General features: G+C 36.8%; 1 long non-coding RNA gene across 1 annotated transcript in view; it reads right to left on the bottom strand.

The window, feature by feature from the left end:
* Positions 1 to 13,659, bottom strand: part of LOC130681024 (uncharacterized) — a 91,995-nt gene extending 78,336 nt beyond the window's left edge. The window contains exon 1 of the long non-coding RNA XR_008994065.1: positions 12,160 to 13,659. This is a non-coding gene — a long non-coding RNA (uncharacterized LOC130681024). The remainder of the gene's footprint in view (positions 1 to 12,159) is intronic.
* Between the last annotated feature and the right edge of the window lie 3,670 nt (positions 13,660 to 17,329).

Below are 17,329 nucleotides of genomic sequence, written 5' to 3'. Positions count from 1 at the left end.
AGCACCATCTGTTGAAGAGGCTGTCATTTCGCCATTGTATGTCCATGGCTGCTTTATCAAATAATAATTGACCATATATGTTTGGGTTAATGTCTGGATTCTCTCGTCTGTTCCATTGGTCTGTGGCTCTGTTCTTGTGCCAGTACCAAATTGTCTTCATTACTATGGCTTTATAATAGAGCTTGAAGTTGGGGAGTGTGACCCCCCTACTTTATTCTTCTTTCTCAGGATTGCTTTGGCTATTCGGGGTCTTTGGTGTTTCCATATGAATTTTTGAATTATTTGTTCCAATTCATTGAAGAATGTTGCTGGTAGTTTCATAGGGATTGCATCAAATCTGTATATTGCTTTGGGCAGGATGGCCATTTTAACAATATTAATTCTTCCTAGCCACGAGCATGGGATGCGTTTCCATCTGTTAGTGTCCCCTTTAATTTCTCTTAAGAGTAACTTGTAGTTTTCAGAGAATAAGTCTTTCACTTCTTTGGTTAGGTTTATTCCTAGGTATTTTATTTTTTTTGAGGCAATTGTGAATGGAGTTGTTTTCCTGATTTCTCTTTCTTTTGGTTCATTGTTAGTATATAGGAAAGCCACAGATTTCTGTGTGTTGATTTTGAATCCTGCAACTTTCCTGTATTCCGATATCAGTTCTAGTAGTTTTGGGGTGGAGTCTTTAGGGTTTTTTATGTACAGTATCATGTCATCTGCAAATAGTGACAGTTTAACTCCTTCTTTACCAATCTCGATTCCTTGTACTTATTTATTTTTTCTGATTGCCGTGGCTAGGACCTCCAGTACTATGTTAAATAACAGTGGAGAGAGTGGGCATCCCTGTCTAGTTCCCGATCTCAGAGGAAATGCTTTCAGCTCCTCGCTGTTCAATATAATGTTGGCTGTGGGCTTTTCATAGATGCCCTTTATTATGTTGAGGTACTTGCCCTCTATTCCCATTTTGCTGAGAGTTTTTAACATAAATGGATGTTGAACTTTGTCAAATGCTTTTTCAGCATCTATGGAGATGATCATGTGGTTTTTGTCTTTCTTTTTGTTGAGGTGGTGGATGATGTTGATGGACTTTCGAATGTTGTACCATCCTTGCATCCCTGGGATGAATCCCACTTGGTCATGGTGTTTGATACTTTTGATGTATTTTTGAATTCGGTTTGCTAATATTTTGATGAGTATTTTTGCATGTACGTTCATCAGGGATATTGGTCTGTAGTTTTCTTTTTTGTTGGGGTCTTTGCCTGGTTTTGGTATTAGGGTGATGTTAGCTTCATAGAATGAGTTTGGGAGTATCCCCTCCTCCTCTATTTTTTGGAAAACTTTAAGGAGAATGGGTATTATGTCTTCCCTGTATGTCTGATAAAATTCCGAGGTAAATCCATCTGGCTCGGGAGTTTTGTTCTTTGGTAGTTTTTTGATTACCGCTTCAATTTCGTTGCTGGTAATTGGTCTGTTTAGATTTTCTGTTTCTTCCTGGGTCAATCTTGGAAGGTTATATTTTTCTAGGAAGTTGTCCATTTCTCCTAGGTTTCCCAGCTTGTTAGCATATAGGTTTTCATAGTATTCTCCAATAATTCTTTGCATTTCCGTGGGGTCCGTCGTGATTTTTCCTTTCTCGTTTCTGATACTGTTGATTTGTGTTGACTCTCTTTTCTTCTTAATAAGTCTGGCTAGAGGCTTATCTATTTTGTTTATTTTCTCGAAGAACCAGCTCTTGGTTTCATTGATTTTTGCTATTGTTTTATTCTTCTCAATTTTATTTATTTCTTCTCTGATCTTTATTATGTCCCTCCTTCTGCTGACCTTAGGCCTCATCTGTTCTTCTTTTTCCAATTTCGATAATTGTGACATTAGACTATTCATTTGGGATTGCTGATCCTTTTTAAAATATGCTTGGATTGCTATATACTTTCCTCTTAAGAGTGCTTTTGCTGTTTCCCACAGAAGTTGGGGCTTAGTTTTGTTGTTGTCATTTGTTTCCATATATTGCTGGATCTCCATTTTGATTTGGTCATTGATCCATTGATTATTTAGGAGCGTGTTGTTAAGCCTCCATGTGTTTGTGAGCCTCTTTGCTTTCTTTGTACAGTTTATTTCTAGTTTTATGCCTTTGTGGTCTGAAAAGTTGGTTGGTAGGATTTCAATCTTTTGGAATTTTCTGAGGCTCTTTTTGTGGCCTAGTATGTGGTCTATTCTGGAGAATGTTCCATGTGCACTTGAGAAGAATGTATATCTTGTTGCTTTTGGATGTAGAGTTCTATAGATGTCTATTAGGTCCATCTGCTCTACTGTGTTGTTCAGTGCTTCCGTGTCCTTACTTATTTTCTGCCCAGTGGATCTATCCTTTGGGGTGAGTGGTGTGTTAAAGTCTCCTAGAATGAATGCATTGCAGTCTATATCCCCCTTTAGTTCTGTTAGTATTTGTTTCACATATGCTGGTGCTCCTGTGTTGGGTGCATATATATTTAGAATGGTTATATCCTCTTGTTTGACTGAGCCCTTTATCATTATGTAGTGTCCTTCTTTATCTCTTGTTACTTTCTTTGTTTTGAAGTCTATTTTGTCTGATATTAGTACTGCAACCCCTGCTTTCTTCTCACTGTTGTTTGCTTGAAATATGTTTTTCCATCCCCTGACTTTTAATCTGTACATGTCTTTGGGTTTGAGGTGAGTTTCTTGTAAGCAGCATATAGATGGGTCTTGCTTTTTTATCCATTCTGTTACTCTGTGTCTTTTGATTGGTGCATTCAGCCCATTAACATTTAGGGTGACTATTGAAAGATATGTACTTATTGCCATTGCAAGCTTTAAATTCGTGGTTACCAAAGGTTCAAAGTTAGCCTCTTTAGTATCTTACTGCCTAACTTAGCTCGCTTATTGAGCTGTTATATACACTGTCTGGAGATTCTTTTCTTCTCTCCCTTCTTGTTCCTCCTCCTCGATTCTTCATATGTTGGGTTTTTTGTGCTGTGCTCTTTCTAGGAGTGCTCCCATCTAGAGCAGTCCCTGTAAGATGTTCTGTAGAGGTGGTTTGTGGAAAGCAAATTCCCTCAGCTTTTGTTTGTCTGGGAATTGTTTAATCCCACCGTCATATTTGAATGATAGTCGTGCTGGATAGAGTATCCTTGGTTCAAGGCCCTTCTGTTTCATTGTATTAAATATATCATGCCATTCTCTTCTGGCCTGTAGGGTTTCTGTTGAGAAATCTGACGTTAGCCTGATGGGTTTCCCTTTATAGGTGACCTTTTTCTCTCTAGCTGCCTTTAACACTCTTTCCTTGTCCTTGATCTTTGCCATTTTAATTATTATGTGTCTTGGTGTTGCCCTTCTTGGATCCTTTCTGTTGGGGGTTCTGTGTATTTCCGTGGTCTGTTCGATTACTTCCTCCCCCAGTGTGGGGAAGTTTTCAGCAATTATTTCTTCTAAGATACTTTCCATCTCTTTTCCTCTCTCTTCTTCTTCTGGGACCCCTATAATACGGATATTGTTCCTTTTGGATTGGTCACACAGTTCTCTTAATATTGTTTCATTCCTGGAGATCCTTTTGTCTCTCTCTATATCAGCTTCTATGCGTTCCTGTTCTCTGATTTCAATTCCATCAATGGCCTCTTGCATTCTATCCATTCTTTTTATAAACCCTTCCAGAGTTTGTTTCATTTCTGCGATCTCCTTTCTGGCATCTGTGATCTCCTTCCGGACTTCATCCCATTTCTCTTGCGTATTTCTCTGCATCTCTGTCAGCATGTTTATGATTCTTATTTTGAATTCTTTTTCAGGGAGACTGGTTATGTCTGTCTCCTTCTCTGGTGTTGTCTCTGTGATCTTTGTCGGCCTGTAGCTTTGCCTTTTCATGGTGATAGGAATAGTCTGCAGAACTGGGACGAGTGACGGCTGGAAGGACTTCGTTTCTTGTTGGTTTGTGGCCCTCCTCTCCTGGGAGAACAGCGACCTCTAGTGGCTTGTGCTGCGCAGCTGCGCGCAGACAGGGTTTCTGCTTCCTGCCCGGCTGCTATGGAGTTAATCTCCGCTGTTGCTGTGGGCGTGGCCTGGCTCGGGCAGCTACTCCAAAATGGTGGAGTCGCGTTGGAGCAGGAGCTGCTGGGAGGCTATTTATCTCCGTAAGGGGCCTCCCTGCTCCCTGCAGCCCAGGGGTTAGGGTGCCCAGAGATCCTGGATTCCCTACCTCTGGATTAAGTGACCCGCCCTGCCCCTTTAAGACTTCCAAAAAGCACCCGCCGAAACAAAACAACGCCCACCAAAAAAAAAAAAAAAAAAAAAAAGTTTTTAATTAAAAAAAAAAAAAAGTTTTCAAAAAAAAAATGTGGTCTTTCGTTTTTCTTTATTCTCCGGTGCCAGCCTCAGGCCTCTGCTCACCGGTCTTTCTGCCCTGTTTCCCTAGTATTGGGGTCCCTATCCCTTTAAGACTTCCAAAAAGCGCTCGCCAAAACAAAACAGCAAAAAAGCAAAAAAAAATGGTCGCGCGCTTTTCTTATGTCCTCTGTCGCCCAGCCTCCAGTGCCCGCTCACTGTTCTTGCTGCCCTGTTTTCCTAGTATCGAGCGCCCTGCACTCTGGCCCAGATGGCTGGGGCTGGGTGTTCGGCAGTCCTGGGCTCCGTCTCCCTCCCGCTCTGCCTACTCTTCTCCCGCTGGGAGCTGGGGGGAGGGGTGCTCGGCTCCCGCGGGGCCGGGGCTTGTATCTTACCCCCTTCGCGAGGCGCTGGGTTCTCTCAGGTGTGGATGTGGTCTGGATATTGTCCTGTGTCCTCTGGTCTTTATTCTAGGAAGGGTTGTCTTTGTTATATTTTCATAGATATATGTTGTTTTGGGAGGAGATTTCCGCTGCTCTACTCACGCCGCCATCTTCCGCCCCTCTCCCCTAGCCATAGCAATTAGACAAAACAACGAAATGCAAGGAATCCAGACTGGTAAAGAAGAAGATAAACTATCACTATTTGCAGATGACATGATATTGTACATAAAAATTCCTAAAGACTCCACTCCAAAACTACTAGAACTAATATCAGAATTCAGCAAAGCTGCAGGATACAAAATTAACACACAGATATTTGTGGTTTTCCTATACACTAACAATGAACTAATAGAAAGAGAATCAGGAAATCAATCCCATTCACAATTGCATCAAAAAAATTAAAATACCTAGGAATAAACCTAACCAAGGAAGTGAAAGACCTATACCCTGAAAACTACAAGACACTCTTAAGAGAAATTAAGGAGGACACTAACAAATGGAAACTCATCCCACGCTCCTGGCTAGGAAGAATTAATATTGTCAAAATGGCCATCCTGCCCAAAGCAATCTACAGATTCAATGCAATCCCTATCAAACTACCAACAGCATTCTTCAATGAACTGGAACAAATAGCTCAAACAAAGTAAATTCAAAATGGATCAAAGACTTGATAGTCAGTCGTGAAACCATAAAACTCTTAGAAAAAAACATAGGCAAAAATCTCTTAGACAGAAACATGAGTGACCTCTTCTTGGACATATCACCCTGGGCAAGGGAAACAAAAGCAAAAATGAACAAGTGGGACTATATCAAGCTGAAAAGCTTCTGTACAGCAAAGGACACCATGAAAAGAACAAAAAGGTATCCTACAGTATGGGAGAATATATTCATAAATGACAGATCCAATAAAGGATTGAAAGCTCACACACCTCAACAAACAAAAATCAAATAATCCAATTAAAAAATGGGCAGAGGAGCTGAATAGACAGTTCCCTAAAGAAGAAATTCAGATGGCCAACAGACACATGAAAGATGTTCCACATCACTTGTCATCACAGAAATGCAAATTAAAACCACAATGAGATATCACCTCACACCAGTAAGGATGGCTAACATCCAAAAGACAAACAACAACAAATGTTGGCAAGGTTGTGTAGAAAGGGGAACCCTCCTACACTGCTGGTGGGAATGTAAATTAGTTCAACCATTGTGGAAAGCAGTATGGAGGTTCCTCAAAAAGCTCAAAATAGAAATACCATTTGACCCAGGAATTCCACTTCTAGGAATTTACCCTAAGAATGCAGCAACCCAGTTTGAAAAAGATGCACCCCTATGTTTTTTGCAGCACTATTTACAATAGTCAAGAAATGGAAGCAACGTAAGTGTCCATCAGTAGATGAATGGATAAAGAAGATGTGGTACACATACACAATGGAATATTATTCAGCCATAAGAAGAAAACAAATCCTACCTTTTGCAACAACATGGATAGAGCTAGAGGGTATTATGCTCAATGAAATAAGCCAGGCAGAGAAAGACAATTACAAATGATTTCACTCATCTGTGGAGTATAAGAACAAAGAAAAACTGAAGGAACAAAACAGCAGCAGAATCACAGAACCCAAGAATGGACTAACAGTTACCAAAGGGAAAAGGACTGGGGAGGATGGGTGGGAAGGGAGGGATAAGGGCAGGGAAAAAGAAAGGGGGCATTATGATTAGCATGTATATTGTTGTGGGGGGGGTATGGGGAGGGCTGTACAACACAGAGAAGACAGGTAGTGATTATACAGCATCTTGCAATGCTGATGGACAGTGATGGTTGTGGGGTGTGTGCGGGGTACTTGCTGAGGGGTGGAGCCTGGTAAACATAGTGTTCTTCATGTAATTGTAGATTAATGATAGCAAAAATAAAAAATAAAAAATGAAAAAAATCATCTAATTATATCATAGGTAATTATAAAAACAGAATAAATAGTAAATGCTAGAAACTAATATCTGGTATCTTGAAAAGCTGCCTAGGTTAGGTGTTTCCTATACAACAAAGAAAATACAGTGTTTGAGATATAAACGAGTTAATGTACAAAACAATAAACATTCAAATATTTGAAAAAACATTAAAGAATCATAAAAGACTACTACCACAGCAACATGCCAACAAATTGGAAAACCTAGAAGAAATGGGTAAATTCTAAAAAACACACAGCCTTCAAAGACTGAATCATGAATAAGTATAAAGTCTGAGTAGACTAATTAAGAATAATGAAATTGAATAAGTAATTTTAAATCTCAAGAAAAGCAAAATTTCAGTTACAGACAGCTTCAGAAATTAATTCTACCAAACATTTAAAGCTAAAATCTTTCTCATATTATTACAAAAAATTTGAAAAGGAAATAATGCTTTCAGACTCACTTTACAAGGCCAACATTACCCTGAATCCCAAACCATATAGACAGGCCAATATATGAAAATTACAGGCCAATATACCTTATGGACATAGATACAAAAATCCTCAAAAATATTAGCAAACTGAATTCGACAATACATTAAAAGGATCATACACCATAAGTAAGTGGGATAATTCCAGAGATGCAAGGACCATTCAACATCTGCAAATCAATCATTATATACCACATTAACAAGGAAAAGGGTGAAAATTATATGATGGATAAAAATCATCTCAAAAATTCAGAAAAACGCTTGATAAAATTCAGCATTCATTTGTGATAAAAACTCTCAACAAGGTGGATATAGAAAGAAGGTACCTTAACATAATAAAAACCATATATGACAAAACCCACAGTTAACATCATACTCAATTTTGAAAAGCTGAAATATTTTCCTTTAAGGTCCGGAACAAGACAAAGATACCTACTCTCACCACTTACATTCAATATAGTATTAGAAGTCCTACACACAGAATTAGACAAGAAAAATAAATAAAAATAATCCAAACTGGAAATAGAAAGAAAAACTGTCACTACTTGCAGATAACATGATACCTATATGGAAAACCCTGAAGACTCCACAAAAAAACATAGAATTAATTAATGAGTTTAGTAGAGTTGCAGGATACAGAATTAACATACAGAAATTGCTTGCATTTCTGTACTCTAGTAACAAGCTATTAGAAGGAGAAATAAAGGAAACAATTCCATTTACAATTATATCAAAAATAATAAAATACCTGTGAATAAATTAAACCAAGGAGGTAAAAGACTTACTCTGAAAATTATATGATGTTGATGAAAAAAACTGAAGATGATACAAAGAAGTAGAAAAATACTATACTCATGGATTGGAAGAATCAATATTGTTAAATGTCCATGCTACCCAAAGTAATCTACTGATTAAATTCAAAGCCCATTAAAATATAACAGATTTCATATACTTAGAACTAGAATCTAAAGTTGGTGTGGAGCCATAAAATATCCTGAATATCTCAAGTAATCTTGAGAAAGAATAAAGCTAGGAGTACCGTGCTCCCTGATTTCAGACTGTACTACAAAGCTAGTGCCAGTACTGTAGTTATTAATAAAGTATGGTACTGGCATAAAAACATATAGATCAATGGAACACTATAGAAAGCCCAGAAATAAACCCACAAATACATGTTCAATTGTTCTATGACTGAGGAGACAAGAAAATACAATGGGGAAAAGAGAGTCTCTTCAATAAATGGTTTAGGAAAACTGGAGAGTTCCATGCAAAAGAATGAAACTGGACCACTATCTTATACCATATACAACAATAAACTAAAAATGAATCAAAACCTTTAATGTAAGACCTGAAACTATAAAACTGCTAAAATTAAAAATAGCCAGTAAACTCTTTGATATCAGTCTAAGAAATATTTTTTGGGACCAATATCCTCAGGAAAGGGCAAAAATAAGTGAAATAAATATTATATCAAACTAAAAAGCTTTTGCACAGCAAAAGAAACCATCAATACAAAAGAAAGGGCAACATACTGAATGGGAGAAGATATTTTCAAGCCATACATCTGACAAGTGGTTAATATCCAATATATAAATAAAGAACTTACAAAACATAATTTAAAAATCTGGTTAAATAATAGGCAGAGGACCTGAATGGACATTTTTCCAAAAACATACAGATGGATAACAGCACATGAAAAGAGAAATAGAAATCAAAACCACAATAAGATATCATCTCCCACCTGTCAGATTGGATATTACCACAAAGACAAAAAAAATAGCTAGCATTGGCAAGGATATGGAGAAAAAGGAACTTCACAGACTATTGATGGGAATAAAAACTGGTTCAGTCACCATGGAAAGTAGAATGGAGATTTCTCAGAGAACTAAAATACAAGTCCTATATGATCCAGCAATTCCACTTCTAAAGAGAACAAAGAAAATAAAATCAAAGGACATCATCAACAAAACAAAAAGGCATCCTACAGTATGGGAGAATATATTTGTAAATGACACATCCGACAAGGGGTTAACATCCAAAATATATAAAGAACTTACATACCTCAACACCCAAAAATTAACCCAATTAACAAATGGGCAGAGGATATGAAGAGACGATTCTCCAAAGAAGAAATTCAGATGGCCAACAGACACATGAAAAGATGCTCCACATCACTAATCATCAGGGAAATGCAAATTAAAACCACAGTGAGATATCACCTCACACCAGTAAGGATGGCCAGCATAGAAAAGACTAAGAACAACAAATGTTGGTGAGGATGTGGAGAAAGGGGAACCCTCCTACACTGCTGATGGGAATGTAAGCTACTTCAACCATTGTGGAAAGCAATATGGAGGTTCCTCAAAAAACTAAAAATAGAAATACTATTTGACCCCAGAATCCCACTTCTTGGAATATACCCAAAGTATACAACTTCTCAGATTCAAAAAGATATATGCACCACTATGTTCATCGCAGCACTTTTTACAATAGCCCAGATATGGAAGCAACCTAAGTGTCCATCTGTAGATGAATGGATAAAGAAGATGTGGTACATATATACAATGGAATACTATTCAGCCATAAGAAAGAAACAAATCCTACCATTTCCAACAACATGGATGGAGCTGGAGGACATTATGCTCAGTGAAATAAGCCAGGTGGAGAAAGACAAATGCCATATGATTTCCCTCATTTGTGGAGTATAACAATGAAGCAAAACTGAAGGAACAAAATGGCAGCGGACTCAGAGACTCCAAGTGACTATTGGTTACCAAAGGGGAGGGTTGTGGGACGGTGGGTGGGGAGGGAGGGAGAAGGGGATTGAGGCGTATTATGTTTAGTACACATGGTGTGATGGATCACGGGGAGAACAGTGTAGCACAGAGAAGGAAAGCAGTGAATCTGTGGCATCTTACTACACTGATGGACAGTGACTGCACTGGGGTATGGGTGGGGACTTGATTATGTGGGTGAATCTAGTAACCACATTGTTTTTTCATGTGAAACCATCATAAGAGTGTATATCAATCATACCTTAATAAAAAATAAAAAATAAAATAAAATAAAATAAAATCACTAATTTGAGAAGATATATGTCTTCCTAAGTTTATCAGAGTATTTTGCAATAGCCAAGATATAGAGTCAATTTAATAGGTGAATGGATAAAGAAGAGGTGATATTTATATAATGGAATATTGCTCAGCTATAAAGAGAATGCAATCTTGGCATTTTTGACAACATGGATGGACCTAGGGAGTGTAATGCTAAGTGAAATAAGACAGAGAAAGACACCCATATGATTTCACTTATATGTGGAATCTAATAAACAGAACAAATGGGAAAACAGAAGAAAACAGAAACAGACTCATACATACAGAAAATAAACTGTTGTCCACCTGAGAAGGAAGGCATTTGCAGTGCTGGGAGCAATATTAGTGAAGGAGATTAAGAGGTACAAACTTCCAGTTATAAAATAAGTCATGGGGATATGATCTTCAGTATAAAGAATAGTCACTAATATTGTAATAACTTTATATGGTGAGAGATGGTAACAAGGCTTATCATGGGGATCATTTCATAATATATAAAAATATGAAATCAGTTTGATGTACACCTTAAACAAGTAAGATATTGTATTTCAATTATACTTCAATAGAAAATAAAATTAAAGTATTTTAAAAATTACATTTTAAGAAATTTACTTTAAAAAGTAAAAATTTAGAATATACAGTAAAAAATAAATTATCTATCCCATTTTGTCATTTAATTCTCCAATTTTACTTCCCTACTGGTTACCATCATCATTCTCTTTTTTAATGTCCTTGATATAGGTCTCCATAGTCCTCTACTCCTCTTATTTATTTAACTTTGTGGTGATGCTCATTGAATGTGGCTGAGATGTAATGGCTAAGGTTTCCTTGGCCATAGCTGAGAAATTTGAAGCATTGGCATTTTAGTGCAATTTGGCTTGAAGTGCCACAATCCTTCTCTATGGTTCCCCAGTGTCTGTTACCAGGGCTTGTTAACTGGATTTTGCCAAGTGGATAAGGGTTGAAGATCTCAGCCTTACTTGACTCCCTGGACAAAAGATCTTATGTCATCCATGTTTTTTCTTCCATAGACTTTTTTCCTATGTTATAGAAACTCTCTTGAGAAAATCTCCTGTATAAGTCCAGTATCCTAAACTCCATGTAAGAAATTTTTCTTCTTATAGGAATGAATGGGGTTAACAGATCATCACTATGATACATCTTTGTTAAAACAGTCACTGAAAGAACTATCTACCGCTTCCTGAAAGATAAGCCACACATCTTCACTTAGGGTAAAGGGCTAGGAATTCCACACATATACAGCCTGAAGCCCCCTGGTTTAGAAGTTCTGCTGGTCTGTTCCTATTAAAAATTAAATAATTAGACATGATAAATAGATGATCTACGAACACAGCATAAAATTCAGCATATGTGCTCTATAAATAAAACTGGAAGAGACTTCATATTTTATGCCCTAAATAATATGAAATAAAGTTATGATTAAATTTCACCTTGGGTCCAAGATTTGGACCTGAGAGGTCATAAATATGGTGAGAACACTTTGGCCACTTCTGTGATCCCTGCTTTGATGGAAGAGCTGTCCAGTAGCCCTGCAGGGGTTTGGCTGTGGGTAGGTGAAAATGCCCTCTAGATCCATCCTCAGTGCCAAGAGAGCCATGGAAGCTCTGGGGTCCAGTATTGGCACTATTGTAGAAGCCCATCTTTGTCACAGGAATAAAAATATTATAGATAGCAGTTCTGCATATAAGGAGATTGGAAGATTGGAAGCCACCATTCCATCCTAGTAACAAAAGCCAAATAGAGTGGAAAATTGACAGCTCTTGTAAGATCTGTAAGAGCTGAGGAGACAGGGTAAACTGCTTCCCCCAATGTTAGAGACACCAACAAGCAGATACATATTAAAACTTACCAGAGCAGAGAACCATGAGTGGAAACCATCACAGGAACCAGTGCAAAGGTAGGAAAACCAGAAATGTAATTGAAGAATTGTGGGTGGCTCAGTGTGGATAATTCTGAGAGTTAAAAACTTCAGGGGACCCAATCATAGGTATATCATCTCACAGTTTTGTGATATTTACCTCCATGAGCTTGAGCAGATTCCCACAATAAATACTGGAGAAAAATCACATCATGCTTTTGGCAGGGAGAAGGGAAAAAGAATTATTCCAGAGCACTCTGTTCTTAACAAGACCTCAGCAGATCCTAACCTGCTGGGGTATTAATAGAGGCTAACTGACCTGGGGGAAGGGAAATATCCAACTCCAGTCAGGTCTAGGCTTCCACAGAGAAGAAGGGAAATACCCAACTCCAGCCCACTCTGGCTTCCTCTCCAATCTAACAGGGGAGAAAAAAATTTAAAACACTTGTGAAGTTTACAGTCCAGAGGCACAGATTCACTAAAAGACTGAGACCCAGCCACGAGATTATAGAATCCTTCCCCCACTCCACACATAACTCACCACTATATGACTAAAGGCCTATTTGCAGCAGTTCATTTCACCTATTATATAATTTCTGGCTATCAAGAAAAAATAATAAGGCATGCCAAAAAGCATAAAACACAATTTGAAGAGACAGGTCAAGTATCAAAACCAACCATGGCAGGATTTTGGAATCATCAGACTGGAAATTTGTAACAATTCTCATTAATGTGTTCAGGGCTCTAATGGATAAAATAGATAGCATGCAAGAACAGATGAGTAATATAAGCACAGAAATGGAAATTCTAAGAAGGAACCAAAAAGAAGACTACAGATTTAAAAAACACTGTAATAGAAATTTAAAATGCCTTTGATAGGCTTATTAGTAGACTAACACAGCTGGGGGGAGAATCTCTGAGCTTAAGGATATCTTAGTATAAACTCCCAAAAGTGAAAAGCATAGAGAACAAATACTGAAAAAAGGGAAAAAGAAAAAAATATTCAAGGACTCTGGGGCAACTACAAAAAGATATAAAATACACATAATTAGAGTACCAGAAGAAGGAAGAGAGAGGGGACCAGAAGAAATATCTGTAGTTATTACACACATTATTATGACTGATACTTCCCCAATTAATGCCAAACACTAAGCCATAGATCCAGGAAGCTCAGAGACCACCAAGCAGGATAATAATCCCCCTTACCAAAACAACAGTGACAACAAACTATACCTGGGCATATTCTTTTTAAAGTACAGGAAGTCAAAGATAAAGAAGAGTCCTGAAAGAAGCCAGAGAGGGGAAAAACATCTTATATACAGAGGAACAAAGGTAAGAATTACATTGGACTTCTGAGAAACTATGCAAGATAGAAGACAGTGGAGTGAAATACCTAGTGTTGAGAGTAAAAAAACCCACCAACCTAGAATTTTGTTCCATGTGAAATTATCCTTGAAAGGTGAAGAATAAATGAAAATTTCCTCAGGCAAACAAAAATTGAGGGAATTTGATGCCAGAAGACCTTCCTTGCAAGAAATATTGAAAGAAGTTCCTTAGAGAGAAAGAAAATAAGTAAGTCAGAAATCTGGATCCATATAAAGAAAAGAATAATGTCAAATAAGGTTTAAGTGAAGGTAAAATAAAAATTTTGTCTTCATCTTTAACTAATCTAACAGATAATGTTTGTTCAAAATTATAATAGCAACAATGTATTTGATTATGTATGCTTACAGATAAGTGAAATGAGTGAAAGTAATGATACAAAGGATAGGAGGGAGAAATTACAATTATTTTGTTGTAAGACACTCATAAAATTTGTGAAGTGGTATAGTGTTATTTGAAAGTAGACTTAGACTAGTTGTAAATATATATTGCAAACTCTTTGGGAACCACTAAAGAAGCACAAGGAAAAAGTATTACTGGCATGTTAAAGAGTGGAGAGAAAATGGAATCATATAAAATGCTCAGTCAAAACTACAAAAGATAGGAAAAAGATAGGAAAACAGTGGATTACAACCATAGGAACAAAGAAAATGGGAAACAAATAGAAAACAGTAATAACTATAGTACATATTAATCTAGGTATATCAATACCACTTTGAATGTCAGTGGTCTAAATGCACTAATTGAAAGATAAATATTTTCATAGTGGATCAAAAAACACAATTCAACTATATTCTGTCTAGAAGAAACCAATTTTTATTATAAAGATTAGATCACATAGATTGAAAGCAAATGGATGGAGAAGGGTACTATGCTACCAATAATCAAGAGGAAGCAAGAATTGGTATATTAAGTTCAGATAGAGCAGACTTCAAATTTAGAAATTGATCCTTTATGAATGTGTCTAACAGCACAGCATCAAGTTATATGAGGCAAAAACTGATAGAACTGAAAGGAAAAAGAAATGTATATATTATCATAGCTGGAGACTTCAAAACCCTTCTATTAGTAATAGAAAGATCCAGCAGAAAGAAAATCAGTAAGGGTGTAGTTGAACTCAACACCACCATCAATCAACTGGATGTATGGACATCTATAGACTAATTAATCCAATAACAGCAAAATACACTTTCTTCTCAAGTTCACATGAAACATTCACTAAGATAAACCACATTATGGGCCATAAAACACATTTTAACAAGTTTAAAACAATAGCAATTATTATAGAATGTCTACTTTTAGACCATGTTGGAATTAAATTAGAAATCAATAACAGAAATATAACTGGTGAATCCCCACATTTGTAGAGGTTAAACAACACACTTCTAAACAACACATGGGTCAAAGAAGAAATCTCAAGATAAATTTAAAAGCATTTTTCACTCAATGAAAATGAAGACACTTCTTATCAATTTGTGGGGTAAGGCAAAAGCAGAACTTAAAAGGAAATTTAAGGCATTAAATGCATATATTAGAAAAGAAGAAAGATCTAAAATCAATAAACTAAAATCAATGAAATAAAAAAAGATCTAAAATAAGAAACTAGGAAGAGTGAAATATAAACTCCCACTTTAGGAAACTAGAAATATAAGAGCAAATTAAGTCCAAAGTAAGCAGAAGAAAAGAAATAAGAGTTAGAGCAGAAAAAAATAAAATTGAAAATGAAATCATTAAAATCTATAAAACCAAATGCTACTTTTTTGAAACATCAATAAATTAGTAAGCTGTTAGCCAGGCTTAGAAAAAAAGAGAAGATACAAATTACTAAAATCAGAAATGAAAGGCCATCATTACAGTTACCACAGAAATTAAAAGGATAGTAAAGAAATACTATGAATAACTCTTTGCCCACAAATCTGATAGCCTAGATGAAATGGAACAGCTCCTTGAAAGACACAATCTGCCAAAACTCACACAAGAAGAAACAGATCATCTGAACAGGCCGATGTTTTAGTAAAGCTCAGTTTTCCCTTCCATGAATGTTCACTATTTACACAAAATACTTCTTTTCTGGTCGTCATATGTAGGGGCCTTTTTTTTTCTCACAGCAAGCAATGCTCTGCGATACCAGCTGGGTGTCCTACAATTTAACTCAATTCTGACCCTATCTCATAAGTGTCAGATTCCACAGGTTAAAGGCTCAGTCCCACAAGACAGCTCTCCCTCCACAAACATTTCAATCATAGTTGCAGGCTCATTATGTGTGCTTCTGACTGACCAGCTATAGACCAGAGGTTCCAACCACCCCCTCCTTTGGTTCAATTAATTTGTTAGAGTTGCTCACAGAACCTAGAAAAGCAGTTTGCTTATGTTTACCAGTTTATTATAAAAGAATGTGATAAAGGATACAGATGAACCACCCAGATGGAAGAGATGCATAGGGAAAGACATGATGTGGGAAGGGGTACAGATTTTCCATGCCCTCTGTGGGTGCAGCATTCTCCTGGCACCTCCATGTGTTCAGCAACCCAAAAGTTCTCCAAATCCCATATTTTTGTGATTTTATGGTGCTTTATTCCATAGGCATGATAGATTATTAACTCAATTTTCAGCCCATTTTCCTTCTCAAGAGAATGGGGTGTGGGGCTAAGAATTCTAAGTTTCTAATCATGGCTTGGTCTTTCCAGTTGCTGGCACTTATCCAGGAGCCATCCAGAAGCCCACTCAGAGTCACCTCATTAGAACAGAAAACCCTCCTTTACTCAGGGAATTGCAAGGACTTCAGGAACCAGGGTCAAAGATCAAATACTACAACAAAAGATGCTCTTCAGGCTTTTATCACTTAGGAAATTCCAAGGGTTTTAGGATCTCTTTCTCATGGACTTGGAGCAGTGACCTATATGCATTTTCCATGTATTCTCCTAGGTTATACATATATATATTTTTAATTGAACTAATTATGAGTAAACTTCCAAAAAATAAAGGTCCTGGTACAGGTGGGTTCACTGGTTAATTCTACCAAACATTTAAGTAAGAAATTATGCCAATTCTCTATAATCTCTTTCAGAGGATAGAAGCTTAGGGAATATTCCTAATTCATTCACTGAGGCCAGCATTGCCTGAATAGCAACACCAAAGACATTACAAGAAAAGAAAACTACAGATCAATATCTATCATGAGCACAGAATCAAAAAAACAACAAGATATTAGCAAATCGAATCCAAAACATATAAAAGAATTATACACCCTGGCCAAGTGGGATTTATCCCAGGCATGTAATGCTGGCTCAAAAATTAAAAATCAATTAATGTATAAATGGTGTTTGAAAAACTAAACAACTACATGCAAAAGAATGAAACTGGATCACTGTTTTATACCATATACAAAAATAAACTCAAAATGTATAAAAGACCTAAAACCACAAATATACTAGCAGCAAATTCTTGAACATCAGCAATAGTTATTTTTTTCTAGATATGTCTCCCCAGGCAAGGGAAACAAAAGCAAAAATAACATGTTGGACTACATAAAACTAAAATGCTTCTTCATAGCAGAGGAAACCACCAACAAAACAGAAAGGCAGCCTACTGTATAGAAGAAGATATTTGTAAATGATATATCCAATAAGGAGCTCATATCCAAAATATATAAAGAACTCAAACTAATCAACACCAAAAAAACCAATAATCTGATTAAAAAATGGGCAGAGGACCTGAGTAGGCATTCTTCCAAAGAAGACATACAGAAGGCTAACAACAGACATTTTAAAAGATGCTC

This window comes from Manis pentadactyla, chromosome 15 (assembly GCF_030020395.1).
Source record: "Manis pentadactyla isolate mManPen7 chromosome 15, mManPen7.hap1, whole genome shotgun sequence".
Classification (NCBI taxonomy): domain Eukaryota; kingdom Metazoa; phylum Chordata; class Mammalia; order Pholidota; family Manidae; genus Manis; species Manis pentadactyla.
This window is presented reverse-complemented; position numbering and strand designations above follow the sequence as displayed.